We start from the raw sequence: 15,765 nt of genomic DNA on the forward strand, positions 1-15,765 counted from the left end.
ACTGCATGAGGCAAATGGTGGTCACACCAGATACTGACCGGTTCTGGGTCCCCAGACCCCCAATAGCGCAAAAAACTGCACATTCCAGGGTGGCCTTTTGTTGTGGGCAGTCTGAGGTACACCTGTGCACTACTCATGATGTCAGATCAGCATCCTGATGTGGCACACCTGTGAGGTGGGATGGATTATCTCAATATAGCAGATGTGCCCACTACCACACATTTGGACTGATTTGTGACCTCTGTTCGGGAGGGATGGTTATATTGTGTATCTGGAATGAATTTTAGGTCTCTACGTCCATCCCATGGGGAATGGGAGCAGTAACAAAGGTGTTGCGTTTATATTTTTGTTGAGTGTATGATGGTTTTTATCTCTGGTGCTACTGAGGTTCAACTGTATAACCATGCCTTGGTGTACAATAGTCACAGGTTCCTCAGACTGCGTTCCAGGTTTGTCATAGGTCAAACGGATTACTGGTTTCACCTCTCGCATTGACTTTCGGGTTTTAGGTCTTGCGGGAGTCCTCAACTCCACTTCGGTGTCTGCAGCCGTATCACTGGTATCTCCTTCCACATTTGATGGCTGGCATTCCTCTTCATGAGAACTTTCAGAAGGTCCTTCCTCCAATTCCGGTTCACCCTCAGATGAGGGGGAATTATCAGAGGGAACAGATTCTGTGTTAGGTCTGTCTGACCTGAATTCATGTCTCTGAATATGGTCACTGGTAATGGTGGGGTACTTGTAGACATACTCATTCTCAGATTCGGAGTCTGGCAAGACATCAGATAACCGATCTTCTTGGTCTCGTATCTGACGTCTGTTGGCATGACGTCTTCTAGTAACTAGTGTTCTTACTCTTTCAGGTGAAACGGAGTTATCTGCGATTCTGACAAGATAACCGATTGGTAGCAGATGGTCTCTGTGTAGAGTTTTGACACCTCCAGATCCTTGTTCCGGTTTTACCTTGTACACAGGTAGGTTTGGCAGCTGTGTGATGACAATGTAAGGTATTGACTTCCATCGGTCTTGCAGTTTGTGTTTACCAGTAAGGCCAACGTTTCTTATCAGGACTCTGTCTCCCTCTTGTAAAGGTTGGTCTCTTACTCTTTGGTCATAACGTGACTTGTTCCTCAAATGGTTCTTTGTTGCATTCTCGGTAGCTAGATGGTATGCTTGTTTGAGTTCTTTCCTCATTTTGTCGACGTACTGCAGGTGAGTCATCTCCGCGTCATCTTCAAGAACAGCACCAAAGATAATGTCAATGGGTAATCTGGCATTACGTCCAAACATTAGATAGTATGGAGAATATCCAGTAGACTCATTTTTTGAGCAGTTATAGGCATGTACTAACTGGCTGATGTGCTGACTCCAGTTTTGTTTCTGTACATTTTCAAGAGTTCCAAGCATTGATAGCAAGGTTCTGATAAAACGTTCTGGCTGAGCATCTCCTTGCGGATGATATGGTGAGGTACGTGATTTTCGGATACCTAGCATAGACAAGAGCTCTTTGATAAGGCGACTTTCAAAGTCTCGACCTTGATCTGAGTGTATCCGGGCAGGTAATCCGTAATGCACAAAGTACTTCTCCCATAATACTTTTGCAACTGTGATTGACTTTTGGTCTTTTGTAGGGAATGCCTGGGCGTACCTTGTGTAATGATCAGTCACTACTAATACATTAGCAACGCCTTTGTTATCTGGTTCACTCTGAAGAAAGTCAATACAGACTAGATCTAAAGGACCTTTGCTAGTGATTTGACTGAGTGGAGACGACCGTTGTGGGAGAGTTTTGCAAGAGACACAACGTCCACACGTTTTGATGTACTGGTCCACATCAGCATTCATGCGTGGCCAATAGAAACGGTCTTTGGTGAGTTCTGTTGTCTTCTCGACTCCTAGATGTCCACATTCATCATGTAGTGATCTCATTACACTTGTTCTGTATCGATCTGGTAAAACCAGTTGTTTGTGAACTGTGCCATTGGCCAGTTTTCTCTGTCGATATAGTATTTTGTCTCTCAGTTCAAGTTTCCTGCTCTCACGACTTAACAAAGACATGTCAGGTGGTGAATTTTTGGATGTGATAAGTTGCTTTCCAGTTTGGATGGCTTGTTTGACTGGTCCAATGACTGGGTCCAGGGCCCTATTTCAGGAAGCCGGTTTAGTGCAAACTCTGAGTAAGTATACCCTGAGTTAACGAAAACTCTGGGTTTTCGGTTTAAAGCGAGTTCAGATTAATTCTGAGTGAGTTACTATGACGACACACTCCGTGAAGCTAACCTGCCCCCTAGCAGGTTTACTTCAACTAACCCTGACCTTCTCCGCCTCTTTGTCGGAAACCTGACTGTAGGAAGTGTCAGACATGGCGTGCTCCTTCCTTGAAGAGCCAGTAGATGTTGAAGCACAAATTCTCCGCAGAGCTCTCCGCCGGGAGAGAGTGATTAGAGCGCGTTCGGACATTTTATCATTTCCTGATGATTTTCTGTGTGAACGTTACCGTTTTTCAGCACAATCTATAATTTATTTGAATAACATCCTCAGGCCTAATATTGCTCATGTGACACATCGCGGACATTCTCTCAGTTCTGTACATATTATTTGTATTGCATTTCGGTTTTTTGCAAACGGGAGCTTTCTGTATAATATTGGTGACGCTGAGCACGTTTCCAAGGCTACCGTCTGTCGGGTAGTCAGGAATGTTACAGTTGCACTGAAACGTCTCCTGTACTCGTTTGTGGTGTTCCCCGGTCATAGACCCATAAGATTTATCAAAGAGGGATTCCACAAAATTTCAGGTATCAGGATGAACAAAACTTAATACATGATGTGGTGATACTTGAACTACTACTTAAATTTTACATTTATTCTCACGGTTCCCAGGCGTAATTGGCTGTACAGATGGCACTCACATTCCAATCATTGCTCCTTCAGTAAATGAAGGAGACTATGTGAACAGGAAGTCTTTCCACAGCATTAATGTACAGGTACATAGCTCCCTGTAGCATTTCAAACTAACAAATTATTTCATTATAGTAATGGATGCTAATTTGTGGTCTCTGCACTGTGAAGATCATATGTGATGCTGCCAACCTTATCACAAATGTGGAAGCCAAGTGGCCAGGCTCTGTGAGTGGTGGTGGTGGAGGACCCCCACCTGTTTTTCGGGCCTCCGCTTTTTTTTCTGTTGGCTATAACGGGTTACATTTGAGCATACAGAGTAAGCAAATATGTACTTGTAATGTGCTCAGATAATTTCAATAAGTGCTTACAGAGGGGAAATTAATGTAGCCTCTAACTGCAATTGATTTACATGGGACAAACAGACCAAGCACTATGGCTCATAATACAATTACACCTTACCTGTTTGGACTATATTTTTATATTTCATTTTTACTTGCTGCCAGGCACGTTTGGGGCCTGTTGGGTTGCACCTGCGCTCACATCACGTCACAAAATAAAATGTATAAAATACAAAATAAAATAAAATATAATAAAATAACGTGTTATATGGGTGGAAATCCCTAGATCAATGTTTAAATTAACACTCACGCATTGACTCTGTCGGCTATGTTTTGCCATGCATGCTCCCTTTCTTTTGCAGCTGAGGCTGTGTTACTTTTTTTCGGCAAAATTTGCATGTTATCGGCATATACTGCCATCAGAATTTCGGCCTCAAGCGCTGTAAAATACATTGACCGCGCCTTCTTTCCCTCCGTCTCCATGGTGACTCGCTTAATCTGTGCTCCACTAATCAGGGCTTTATGTATCCTCGTGCGCGCGCTTAATTTGGGGTTACAGCAACTCCGCGTTGACTGAACTAATTGTTATCAGCCTTTCTGAAACCGAATATTCCGAGTTGGACAGTTCGGGGTTACTCAACCCTGAGTATCGTTTTTCACTCTGAGTTTTCTAAACCGGCTTCCTGAAATAGGGCCCAGATCTTGAGCAACTTGTAAGTCTGTAGGAGTCAATTGATCTTCCAAAGTTGCTTTTAGACTTACTGGAAGGACATAAGCTTCTGGAATCACGGATGTAGGAACTCCCAGTTGGTCTACTAGCCTGACAGGGGACTTAGTAGCTTCATAGATAGATTCCTTTTTACAGATGGCTTTTATTGCAGACTGTGGAACATCTGTCCATTCAGTGTCATTGGTGTGTTGTCGGGACAATAGATCTGCGTCTATGTTGTGACCACCAGGACGATATTGGATGTTGAAATCGTACGTGGCTAAAGCTGCAAGCCAACGATGTCCAACAGCATTTAGCTTTGCAGTGGTCAACACGTAGGTTAGGGGATTGTTGTCGGTTCTAACCGTGAACTTGGCTCCATAAAGATAGTCATGAAATTTATCCACGACCGCCCACTTTAGTGCTAAGAACTCCAGTTGATGGACCGGATAGTTTCGTTCTGAGTCACTGATCTTTCGGCTAGCAAAAGCAACAGGCTTAAGGCCCTCAGGGTACTCTTGATTGAGCACGGCACCTAACCCGTTCAGGCTAGCATCCACATGTAGGACATAAGATTTTGTGGAGTCTGCAAATGCCAAAATAGGGGCATTGGTCAGACATTCAATGATTTCTCTGAATGCGGCTTGACAGGAGTGGTCCCATCGCTCTTTGAATGGCTCAGAAGGTTTGAGGTAAGTTTTGGTTGAGTATTTGGTTTGAGCTCACTTGTTTTTCTGAGTAGGTGGATAACCTTTGGTAAGCTCAGTTAATGGGCAGACTATGCTTGAATAATTTGCAATAAATCTGCGATAATACCCACAGAAACCAAGGAATAAGCGAAGGGTTTTCAGATCTGTTGGCTCTGGCCAGTTCCTGACAACCTTTACTTTTTCTGGATCGGTGGCTATACCATCTTTTGAGACAATATGACCAACATATTTGACTTGGGACTGACATTTGTCAAGCGACAATTTCAGACCAAACTCCTCAAGGCGATCTAAGACTAAGACTAAGAGGAGATGTTGCTCATGCTCTTCGAGCTCTTCTCCATGAGCCGCTGAAAAGTGGCTGGGGCTCCTGTGATGCCTTGTGGCATTCGTTCAAATTGATAGAACCCCAGGGGGCAGATGACAATATTTATATCCTTTTAACCTGTAGGGTCTAAAATAGATATTTGAGACCAGGCTACATATATATCACAAAATAGTGCATTTTCTGTAAATTCTGTGATTCTCGGGCAACTTGACTTATGTGAAGTGTTTTCAGTTGGGCGTCGTGTACCTGGAGTCGAGTGTTTTGACCGATGCGTGAAACTATACATTTTTAGACATGAGTTTAAATGGCCGCCATTTTCTTTCTGAGTATTTATTACGCGGCGTGCTGCGAGGAAAAGCCTGTTCTAACGTTTGAGTCTAAGGATTATTTTGAGCACCTGACGGCTCTTTTTTGCTTTTCATTCATAAACTCTCTCGAAATTCTTTCATGTGATTCTTGTGTAGGTGGTTAGAGAGGTTTGTCATGTTTGAGTGGTGGTGGGGACCAGTTTGTGGCATAATTTGCATAGTACAGTTTTCTGGGGCGTGTCAGCCTTTTCATAACCAAACCATGTCCATGCTACAGAGCTAGCCCCTCGTTTAACAATAAGGTCCTCGATTTCCTTTGACTGGTCCTTCAGTTTGGAGCTAGCTGGTTCTGCCTCATCCTTGCTGGCCATGCTGGTATTCTCTGTGCCTTCATCTGCGTGGTGACTGTAAGCGCCATTTATAGTTACTTGATGTTTTTATTTGAGGTCATTTGTTTGATGCATATTCTGAAATTTTATGTTTGAGAATAATGTATATCATTTCAGTTTATTTTGAAAAGTCTCAACAGAAACTTGAGCTTTATTGTGAAAGGTTTATGTGGAAAATAAACAAGCAGACGGCGGAGCCACGCAATGATTTTACCGTCATTGTTGGTAACGAAAGTACGCGTAAAAACAGTCACTTGTCCGTCCATAGTGTGGTTATTGTAAGTATAAGAGAAGGAGAGAACTTTAAGAAATAATATAGCCACTACAGTGACCATCAAAACCATGAAAAAAATATTGCCGTAAAGTTTATTTTCCAACACCACAAAACAAACAATAGTGTATAATATGAAACGATAGACATTTTTATATCGTCATCTGATATATATTGTCATATCGCACAGCCCTAATCCTTTTTTTGTTAATGTTGTTTATGTTCTAGGTAAAAAAAATTATAAAAATACAAAATTTTTAAATATGTCCTGTTGTTTCTCTTTTTTTCCTCAGAATAAATTGCGACTAGTCTCAATGGCTGACATGGAGGAGCAACACAGCGACACGTTAACCCCCACTGCTGCAGTTCCTGTATGAACTGAGCAACTCTGAAAATCCAAGGAAAAGCTGAGTGTAGTTTATTTAAAGCTCAGTTGGACCTTGATGTACTAACATGCAGGTTGCATTCAGGACTTTGTCACACTGGTATATGAACAGTGGTAACAAGACTTTGTAGTAATTTGTCTTACTATTGTCTTATTTGTTGTGATTTAGGGTGAGTGCGCACAAGCAGAGGTTTTTGTTTGTAACCGTAACCTCGTTTTCAGAGTCTTGTCTAACATTTAATGGTCATGAAATGTGTCAGACTTTTTCCTCTACTTTAACAGCTAAGAGCATTTGAACACCGTGGAGAAAAAGGTGTGCATTAAGTAGGGCTGCACGATTAATCGTTAGAAAATCGCGATCTCAATTCAGACTTACGTGCAATCTCATTTCCAAATGACAAGGATTTTTAAAAAAAAAGAAAAAGAAAAAAAAAGCGGACGACGATTGTACCGCATTTTGATCCGGGACGTAATCTGCATGAAAACAAGCGCTCACTCTTCCTGCTCAACAAATGACAAGGGCAGAGCCTTATACCACGTGATACAGAAGCTGTGCCGTGTGATGCTAAAATTAGCAGGGGAAAAACAACGGAGAGCACGTCAGGGATGACAAGAAAGTGACAGAAGAAAATCCGTCCCGGTCAACCACCCAAACATCAATAACGGGAACCTTATACAGTGCTTCCCTATACCCGTCGAACTTCTGCAGGCACAAAGAAATTACGGAGGCTATCACTTATCACCTGACCAAAGATATGGCTCCCATCAACACTGTGCAAAACGAGGGATTTAGGAAAATGATCAACACCCTAGACAAACGCTACACAGTGCTGTCCCGCAACTATTTTTCTATTGTTGCACTACCTGCTCTATACACGCAGTGTCGAGCAACGGTGGAGACGGAATTTCAAGCAGTACAACATTTTGCGGAAACCACAAAACGTGAGACATTTGTTGTTTTTATGTTTATTTATTGTTTTTATGTTCAGTCTCAACTGTTACGAAGTTGATGTGCAGTTAATAAGTGCAATAAATATTTATACTGGAAAAGAAAATCGTGAGAGAATCGTGGTCTCAATTCTAAGCCAAAAAATCGTGATTCTCATTTTATGCAAAATCGTGCAGCCCTAGCATTAAGGATTTTGAACTATGATGTTTAAGTGTTGTCACTGCTGAGGATTCGTGGACACAGATCCTTATTCACTACGCTGCTGTTTACAGTTTAACTTTTCATCAGAACAATCACTTCTAATTGTACTTTGCTCCTCACTGACAAAACAAGTCCAGTAAATACACTTTTATCTTTAAGTTTGGGACAGTAATCTGTCTTAATTTATTTTGTGTTGTAGTTATCATATGGGGAAAAGTCCTGAGGTTATCCATCCGTCCTGTTCGAATAAACCCAAAGTTCAGGCACATCTTCTTTGGATCTGTTCAGTTTTATTCATGTGGCACCACTTAAACAGTCAACAAATTTTGACTCAAGTATGTTATAGTATGTAAGGTAAGGTAATTTCAGACAAATGTTCAGACAAATGTGAATTACATTCACTTCATTAATGAAGTGAATGCAATTCAGTAATCAAAGGTGTTTGGCTATAACTGACTACATGTGTATACTGTATCATAAGTTGACAGACATGGATGTAAACCACACCTTAACCATTTGGCTGAGGCAAAACTACCACAAGGCAGGGATTCTAACTAGAAGGTCCTCTGGATATTATTAAATGTGAACATATCGTTAAATATGACATTTTCTGTTTGTCAGGTGTCCTGTTTGAAGAAAACACTTGGTAGCCACTTGAATGAATGTAAATAAACACATTTACATGAGGGCAACCTCATTTCAAGGAAATAAAAAATTTGAAAGCTTGTGAATTATTTTGTTCATGTATCAGCTATTTAGTCGTTTTATGACGAGCTGGATGCTGTCATTATATTTTAGTATAGTGTTTGAGTTGAGGAGAATAAAAGAATATTTAACATTAATTGTACCAATGTTGTTGTGTACGAAGCACAAATTAATTTAAGTTTTAATTTAGGAATTTTTGAGTACATGGTGTACTAGGTTGTAATTGCATAGAAATGTACGTTTAAGGATATAAAGAACTATTTAATGAGTTACAGTGAAAAGAAGTGCTTGGAAATAGTAATATAAACAGAAATTTCAATTTTTCTATTAACGGAAAATATCAGTTAATGATACAGAAAATATACTGTGAATAAACGGAATTTTCCGTTTTATAACTGAAGGAAATGTCCGTAAATAGTACAGAGAGTATACTGTAAATCTACAGAATTTTCCGTTTTATAGCTGAAGGAAATGTCCGTAAATAGTGAAGAGAGTATACTGTAAATCTACAGAATTTTCCGTTTTATCATTTACAGAAAAGTCCGTCAAACATCCATAAAAAAACAGAAAATGTACTGGCAGAAAATTACCAGGACATTTTCCTTTTTTATACGGAATTTTTTTTTACAGTGTAGGACCTGGCGTCCACATATGTGGACATCACATTTTGGGTTATTTAGACCAAAATACTCAATTTTGCTCTACAAGGGCCTGATATCCAGTTACGAGGACATTATACTGCTACTGTCCTATCGAAATTTTAAATGAATATCCTCATATGTGGCTCTCATTTTTCTTAGAAACAAAAATTAGGTAATAAAAAATCTGGTAATTCTTTGTTTTTACATTCATCAATGTAAAACAATGTAAAATCGTCCCAATCAGCCCAAATATCAAAGAGAAATTAAAAATGCATGCCATGAAAGAGTTCGGGTCTTAGGAGGTTAAACTACTTATTATACCAGACTCTAAATATTGATGGTCATCGCATGTTTTGGAAAAATCCCTGCACAAACAAGACAAGAAAAATATTGAGCCTGTTAAAGTGTGTGAAGCACACCAAAACCATTTTCAGTCATGGTCACATGATCTGGGTGTTTTGAACCATGCGTTGGAGCATAGTTTCAAAACATCTGTGCTTGAGAAGCTCAACACATGCTGTGCCCAAATTCGGGGGAACAATGCACCGAAGGATTCTACCTACCTACATCGCGTAGGTAGTATCCTTTGACAGACGGGTAGGCAGGAAGTGAGCAGCTGTGGACAGCCCCCTTTTTTCCATAGAAACTTTACTGAAAAAACAATGAGTATACAACATATAAAAAGCTATGGACAACCTGCCTTTGTTCAAGTCCGCCCTTACTTTTGTGTTTTCCGGTCGCTAGCACCACAGTGCGAGAACTTTTAAATGGACACAGAAATGTTGCTCCGTTTTTATATACATTTTTAATTCTGGAGGAGCTAAAAAAACCTTTCTCATTGCCATCTCTTTGAAACCTTTAGAATCTAATTTTTTGGTTTCTTTTTTTTCATAGCACTTTATCAAACTGCTGTCTGCTGTATAGGAGTTTCTTTTACTTATGCATTAATCACATTATTTTATTGTATAATGCCTTGGTGCCACTGGATTTAAACATGTTCCACACCCATACTGTAAGACAAATGGTGGGGGTCTAGTAAGGAAGTTGGGTGGAAGCAGACAACTCCACAGGAAAAGTGGGTGACTTTTCCCTGTAGGCCCATCTTCTCCAGAATTGTCTTGATCACACACACAACAAATAAGAGAAGAGAGGAAACCATGGCAACTATGTTAATCCTTAAATCTAAAAGGTTTTACAGCAGAACACTAGAGGAATACCGTCAGGACACCACAGGTTCTGTACAGCAGCGGTCCGTTAGTCATTTGGTACCGCCGCGAGAGTTGAGGCTCAGGTGTGAAGTTTATGGGTTTCAGGGTTTTTATTGTTAACTCGGTTTCCCTGGGTCTTTTCCCGTGTGATAGTTGTGTGTCTTATTTTGAAAGAAATATTTCCGTGATACAATAGCGACCAGAGAGCGTTAAGGGGCAGAGAGGAGGATGTTTCTCTCAATTTTGGCGAATTTCAGGAGGATGCTGCTAACAAAGCTACATAATTACACAGTGAATTCATGTTTTTTATTATAGTTACAAAATACCACAGTTTTTGTCTTGGTCATATCATTTCATTTTGTTTTTTTCTGCGACACCTTAAAGGCCGGTCCTTGTCTGACATAAACCAGTCTGTGGCGCAAAAAACGTTGGGGACCGCAGCTGTACAACATTAGGGTTAAATGTGTAAATTGATTTATTCTTGTACCTCCATGTCACAGTGGTGAATTCTTCACCGCAGTAAAGTAGTGATCCTTTTCTCCTCGTTTTAATCAATTGAGCCATTTGGTCTTTGTTCCCTACAACATATCACCAAAGCATGAATTTGTAAAAATCTAAAGTGGCTGTATGTAAGCAGCAATACATGAAAAACCGCAGAACCCACCACACAAGCTCGTTTACGGTTATTTAAATGAGAAAAAATCATGTCTATGCAGATGCTCATAGCTTAACAACACAACCCCTATAAAAATTTAACTTTTGTACCACCAGATTTTCACAGTGTTTTCCTCTCCTGCTTCGATCAACATTGTTATCAGAAAAAATGGCCCGCAATGAATCCTGGGATTAAGTAGGACAAGAAGGATACACTGGACCCACCCTTAAAATTCAGGGAAAAGTAGGACACATTTGTCGCCACATTTGGAGTACTCTTTGAGTACAGTCTTCGTGGCTTTGCTGTGACATCATTGCCTCCAAGTATGGCATTTGGAGCATCCTTCCCCTGAATTTGGACAAAGCCATCCTTCAAATTCGGGTAAAAGTAAGATGCATTTGTCGCCACATTTGACTCTTTGAATTAGGACAGAATTCCCCTGAATTTGGACACAGCTACAGTGTTAAAATGGCTGTTTCAAGCTTCCCATCCCTATAGTTCTGGGGAAACTGTGGAGGGAGTGTTTTTAGCATTGCACCAGGAGCTGGGGATTTTACTGCTGTGGATGTTACTTTTTTGTAACACTGGTTTTTGCCGGTCACTCAGGCACAGCTGGGGGCCGGCGGAGCTCATGGGCGCGTCACCGCAACTCCCCCTGGCTTCTGCTCCGCGGCTGCTGAGTGAACCCTCATCTGGGACTCTCCTCAGCTCTTACTGGAACAGTGGCGCGGCTGCCCCTCTGTTGGTCTTCCATGGTCTCTTGTGTTCTGGGGGCCTCTGGATGTCTGGAGTTTTGATCTCCTCCATACCCGCTTCACACCCTGGAGGACAGGGCTGTGGCTCCCCCACACTCCCTAGCAGATCGTTACATGGAGAAACCTTTGGAATACAAGCGCGCTGATCCACACAGGTATGCACACGGGTGTTCACTGCTCGTAGACCCAAATTACACCTTTCTTGGCTGCTACTTCGAAGCACATCTGTCCTGCGTGCTGCACAACAACATTGAATATTTAGTATTTACTGCTGTTTACACTTAGCTAGATTAATGCGATGGTGTTGTGTTTAGTATGTTGCTTTGTTTTTTTTGCTTGTTTTCTATTCTTCTCTCAACAGGTGATCCAGGAGATTTTTATTTTTTTTCTCCCCCCCTTGCTCACTGTCCCTCTCCCCTTCTGTTTTTCCTTTCCTTCCTCTTTCTTTCTCCCTTTCCTATCCCTCACTCATGTCTGTCCCGTCTGTAACATCTGAAAATAAAATATAATAAATAATAAAAACAAAGATCGACCAAATGGACCAATACGGCAATGCCACGATGATCCATTTGGCAAAGTAAATCCATTGGGTATCCTTGTTGGTCTTCAGACAACAATTCTGATGGCTAAAGAACCAAATGGGACAGGCAAAAAAAAAAAAAAAACACTGGTTTTTGCAACAAAACAGTGTTTCTGCTAAGAAAGTCCTGCAATCGAGTCCTGCTTTCCTGCCCAGTGACGAAACCTGACACAGTTTTAATGGGAAATTGTGACTTTCCCCTACCATCAGGCAGTGTTGTTTTTAGTTAAACCTTAAGCTGACCTTTTCATCTTCTGCATCCATTTTTGTTTCATTTGCTATCAACTGCTACATGGCTGAAGTGTCTTCAAATAAACCATCCTTCAGCTGTTACAGGACAACTATTGAATTTTTTAGTAAAAGAGGTTAGAAATGGATTATGTAAGACATCTGGTCAAGAAAAGGCTATTTATGTTATGCATATTTTAATGACCGCAACTTTAAGTCACCATGTAGCCTTTCAACAAAGATAATCTGATAATATTTCTAGCATTTTAAGGCAATAATAATGGTAAGACTTATTGGAACAATCTTGTTGGGACCTCATTTTTGACATATCATTGACATGTTGATCATTAGGGTGTATAGTAGTAGTACACCACAAATGAGCAATGTGTCAGTGAGATTTTTGTTATGCTTAAACTCGTTACATGTTTAATATTATTGTTGCTGCTTTATTATATGGTGTTTTGGTGATTTGTACAGCACTTTGTCAAAATAGTGCTTTATAAATAAATTGGAATGGATTAGATGTGCCAAGTGAACAGATGTATGAGGATGTGCGGTTTTTCTGTCAAGAATGTTTTATGAAATAAAATAATTGATTAAATAGAAAATCAAGAATTCATGGCTCATTTAAAAAGGTAAATTATTCTGTGTGAGAATTACTGCAGTAAATAACAGCATACCATCCACAGCATGGTATGCTGCCACTTCCCAGAAGGTCGGTGGTTTGATCCCAGGCTGCTCTAGTCTGCATGCCAAATATCCTTGGGCAAGATACTAACTCCATGTTGCTGTCCGATTCATCCATCGAAGTGTGAATTTTTTTATAAGGGTTAGATACTTAGCACTTAAGCTTAGAAGTGCTTGTGTGATTGGGTGAATGAATTAGTTGTATAAAGCGCTTTGAGTGCTCAGACAGAGTAGAAAAGCGTTATATAAGAACCAGTCCATGTACCATTTAGCATCCATCGGAATCTGGTCAAAGTTCTGGTGAAGGGTGGGATATGAAGATCTCACAGAACAAAGCCTCTACCACACATTCCCAGCAACTTCATCTATGAGTAGATGCCAAAACACCTGATACACCTCAGACTTATATAGGACACTTTTGTTGCGTCAACTTTGTAGCTTGCTACAAATTTGAGGCAACAAAAGTCTCACTGTCTCACTGCTCCTAGATCCTAAGACTCAGTGTTACTGGCAGCTTCCAGCTGTCCAGGCTGCTTTGGTTTTGTGCGTGTTCAATTAAAGGCTTGATCTGATAAAGCATAACTTCTGTATAGACATGCAGAAATAACAGCAATGCAGCACCCAAAGGTCCGATGGTCTTACAACAGGGTTAAATTCTGACATTGTCTGTCTTTGTTCAAAGGGCAAATAAACCAACTTTGTCACCTTCTGCCCAACATGCTGAGAAGACATACATTCTAAGTCTAGGTTTGCATTGAACTGCAATAGCATCTTGCCTTCCATAACAGTTTTTTGAGGAAGTGATTAGTTTGCCTGTAAGCTCTTCCAGTCCAGTGGAAAAGTGCATCCACATGGTGCCTGTAGCGCCATTTATAATTACTTCATGTTTTTATTTCAGGTAATTTCTTTGAGGCATATTCTAAAATGTTTGCGAATAATGTATTTTGTCATAATTTCAATTTATTTTGAAAAGTGCCAACAGGATCTTCAGCTTTATTGTGAAAGGTTTATGTGGGGAAAGAAAACAAGCAGACGGTGGAGGCACACGCTGGGTTCACCATTGTTGTTTCTAACGTCAACGTGTAAAAACAGTCACTGGTCCATCCGTAGTGTGGTTATTTTAAATATAAGAGAAAGAGAGAACTTTAAGAAATTAATATAGCCACTGCAGTGACCGTCAAACCAATAAAAAAATATTGCCGTAAACAGTTTATTTTGCAACACCATGAAACAAATTATGGCATAATATGAAACAATAGACGTTTTCATATCGTCATCCGATATATCTCGTTATATCCATCAGCCCTACAATGACGGTATATTGTCACCTTAAGGGATGGCAAAGTGGGTCTCCTGAAGTACCTATGGAACATGAGTTCCTCATGTTCCATAGGTACTTCAGGAGACCCACTTCCATAGGTACCTCATTTCTAGCACAACAGAAATGAGGAGACAGAATTGCTGACCCTTTCAGATTTAAGCCAACCAGGGAACAAGAGAATAACATCTATAGTGTATCTGTTGTGTTTTAGCCACTCTTCTCTTAACTTTATTATAATTATTAACTAGATTCTGTAAAATTGGGATTAAACGTCATGATGACAGCTTTGACAGCTGCAATTACAGAAAAACTTGTGTATGTGCAGACGTACTTAGTAGAGAACTCAAACTCAAAAGAAGAAGTTGGTCTCGACGATACTGATCCGATACCAATACTTTGTACAAAAACTTAATGTGTTATTGTATTTAAAATTATAGCTTCATAATACTTATAGGACATCAGACTACTTGTTCTTATTGTTTAATTAAGAAGAACTATCATATAGAAATAAAAAAAACAGTTGTGTGTTAATTGACACTATTTGAACACGTATATCTTATCATTTAACATGTACTGTATTTTCGCTGCCCCATATCTCCTTGTAATAGTGGCACCTGGGCCCTATTTCAGGAAGCCGGTTTAGAAAACTCAGAGTGAAAAACGATACGCAGGGTTGAGTAACCCCGAACTGTCCAACTCGGAATATTCGGTTTCAGAAAGGCTGATAACAATTAGTTCAGTCAACGCGGAGTTGCTGTAACCCCAAGTGAAGCGCGCGGACGAGGATACATAAAGCCCTGATAAGCGGAGCACAGATTAAGCGAGTCACCATGGAGACGGAGGGAAAGAAGGCGCGGTCAATGTATTTCACAGCGCTTGAGGCCGAAATTCTGATGGCAGCATATGCCGATAACATGCAAATTCCGCGGAAAAAAGTAACACAGCCACAGCTGCAAAAGAAAGGGAGCATGCATGGCAAAACATAGCCGACAGAGTCAATGCGTGAGTGTTAATATAAACATTGATCTAGGGATTTCCACCCATTTAACACGTTATTTTATCATATGTTATTTTATTTGTTATTTTATACATTTTATTTTGTGATGTGATGTGAGCGCAGGTGCAACCCAACAGGCCCCAAACGTGCCTGGCAGCAAGTAAAAACGAAATATAAAAATATAGTCCAAACAGGTAAGGTGTAATTGTATTATGAGCCATAGTGCTTGGTCTGTTTGTCCCATGTAAATCAATTGCAGTTAGAGGCTACATTAATTTCCCCTCTGTAAGCACTTATTGAAATTATCTGAGCACATTACAAGTACATATTTGCTTACTCTGTATGCTCAAATGTGGCCCGTTATAGCCAACAGAAAAAAAGCGGAGGCCCGAAAAACAGGTGGGGGTCCTCCACCACCACCACTCACAGAGGCTGAGCAGTTGGCCCTCAGCCAAAACAGTGGGCGCCCTGTGGCCGAAGGCATCTCTGCGGGGACATCCTC

This window comes from Maylandia zebra, linkage group LG17 (assembly GCF_041146795.1).
Source record: "Maylandia zebra isolate NMK-2024a linkage group LG17, Mzebra_GT3a, whole genome shotgun sequence".
In the NCBI taxonomy this organism is placed as follows: Eukaryota; Metazoa; Chordata; class Actinopteri; order Cichliformes; family Cichlidae; genus Maylandia; species Maylandia zebra.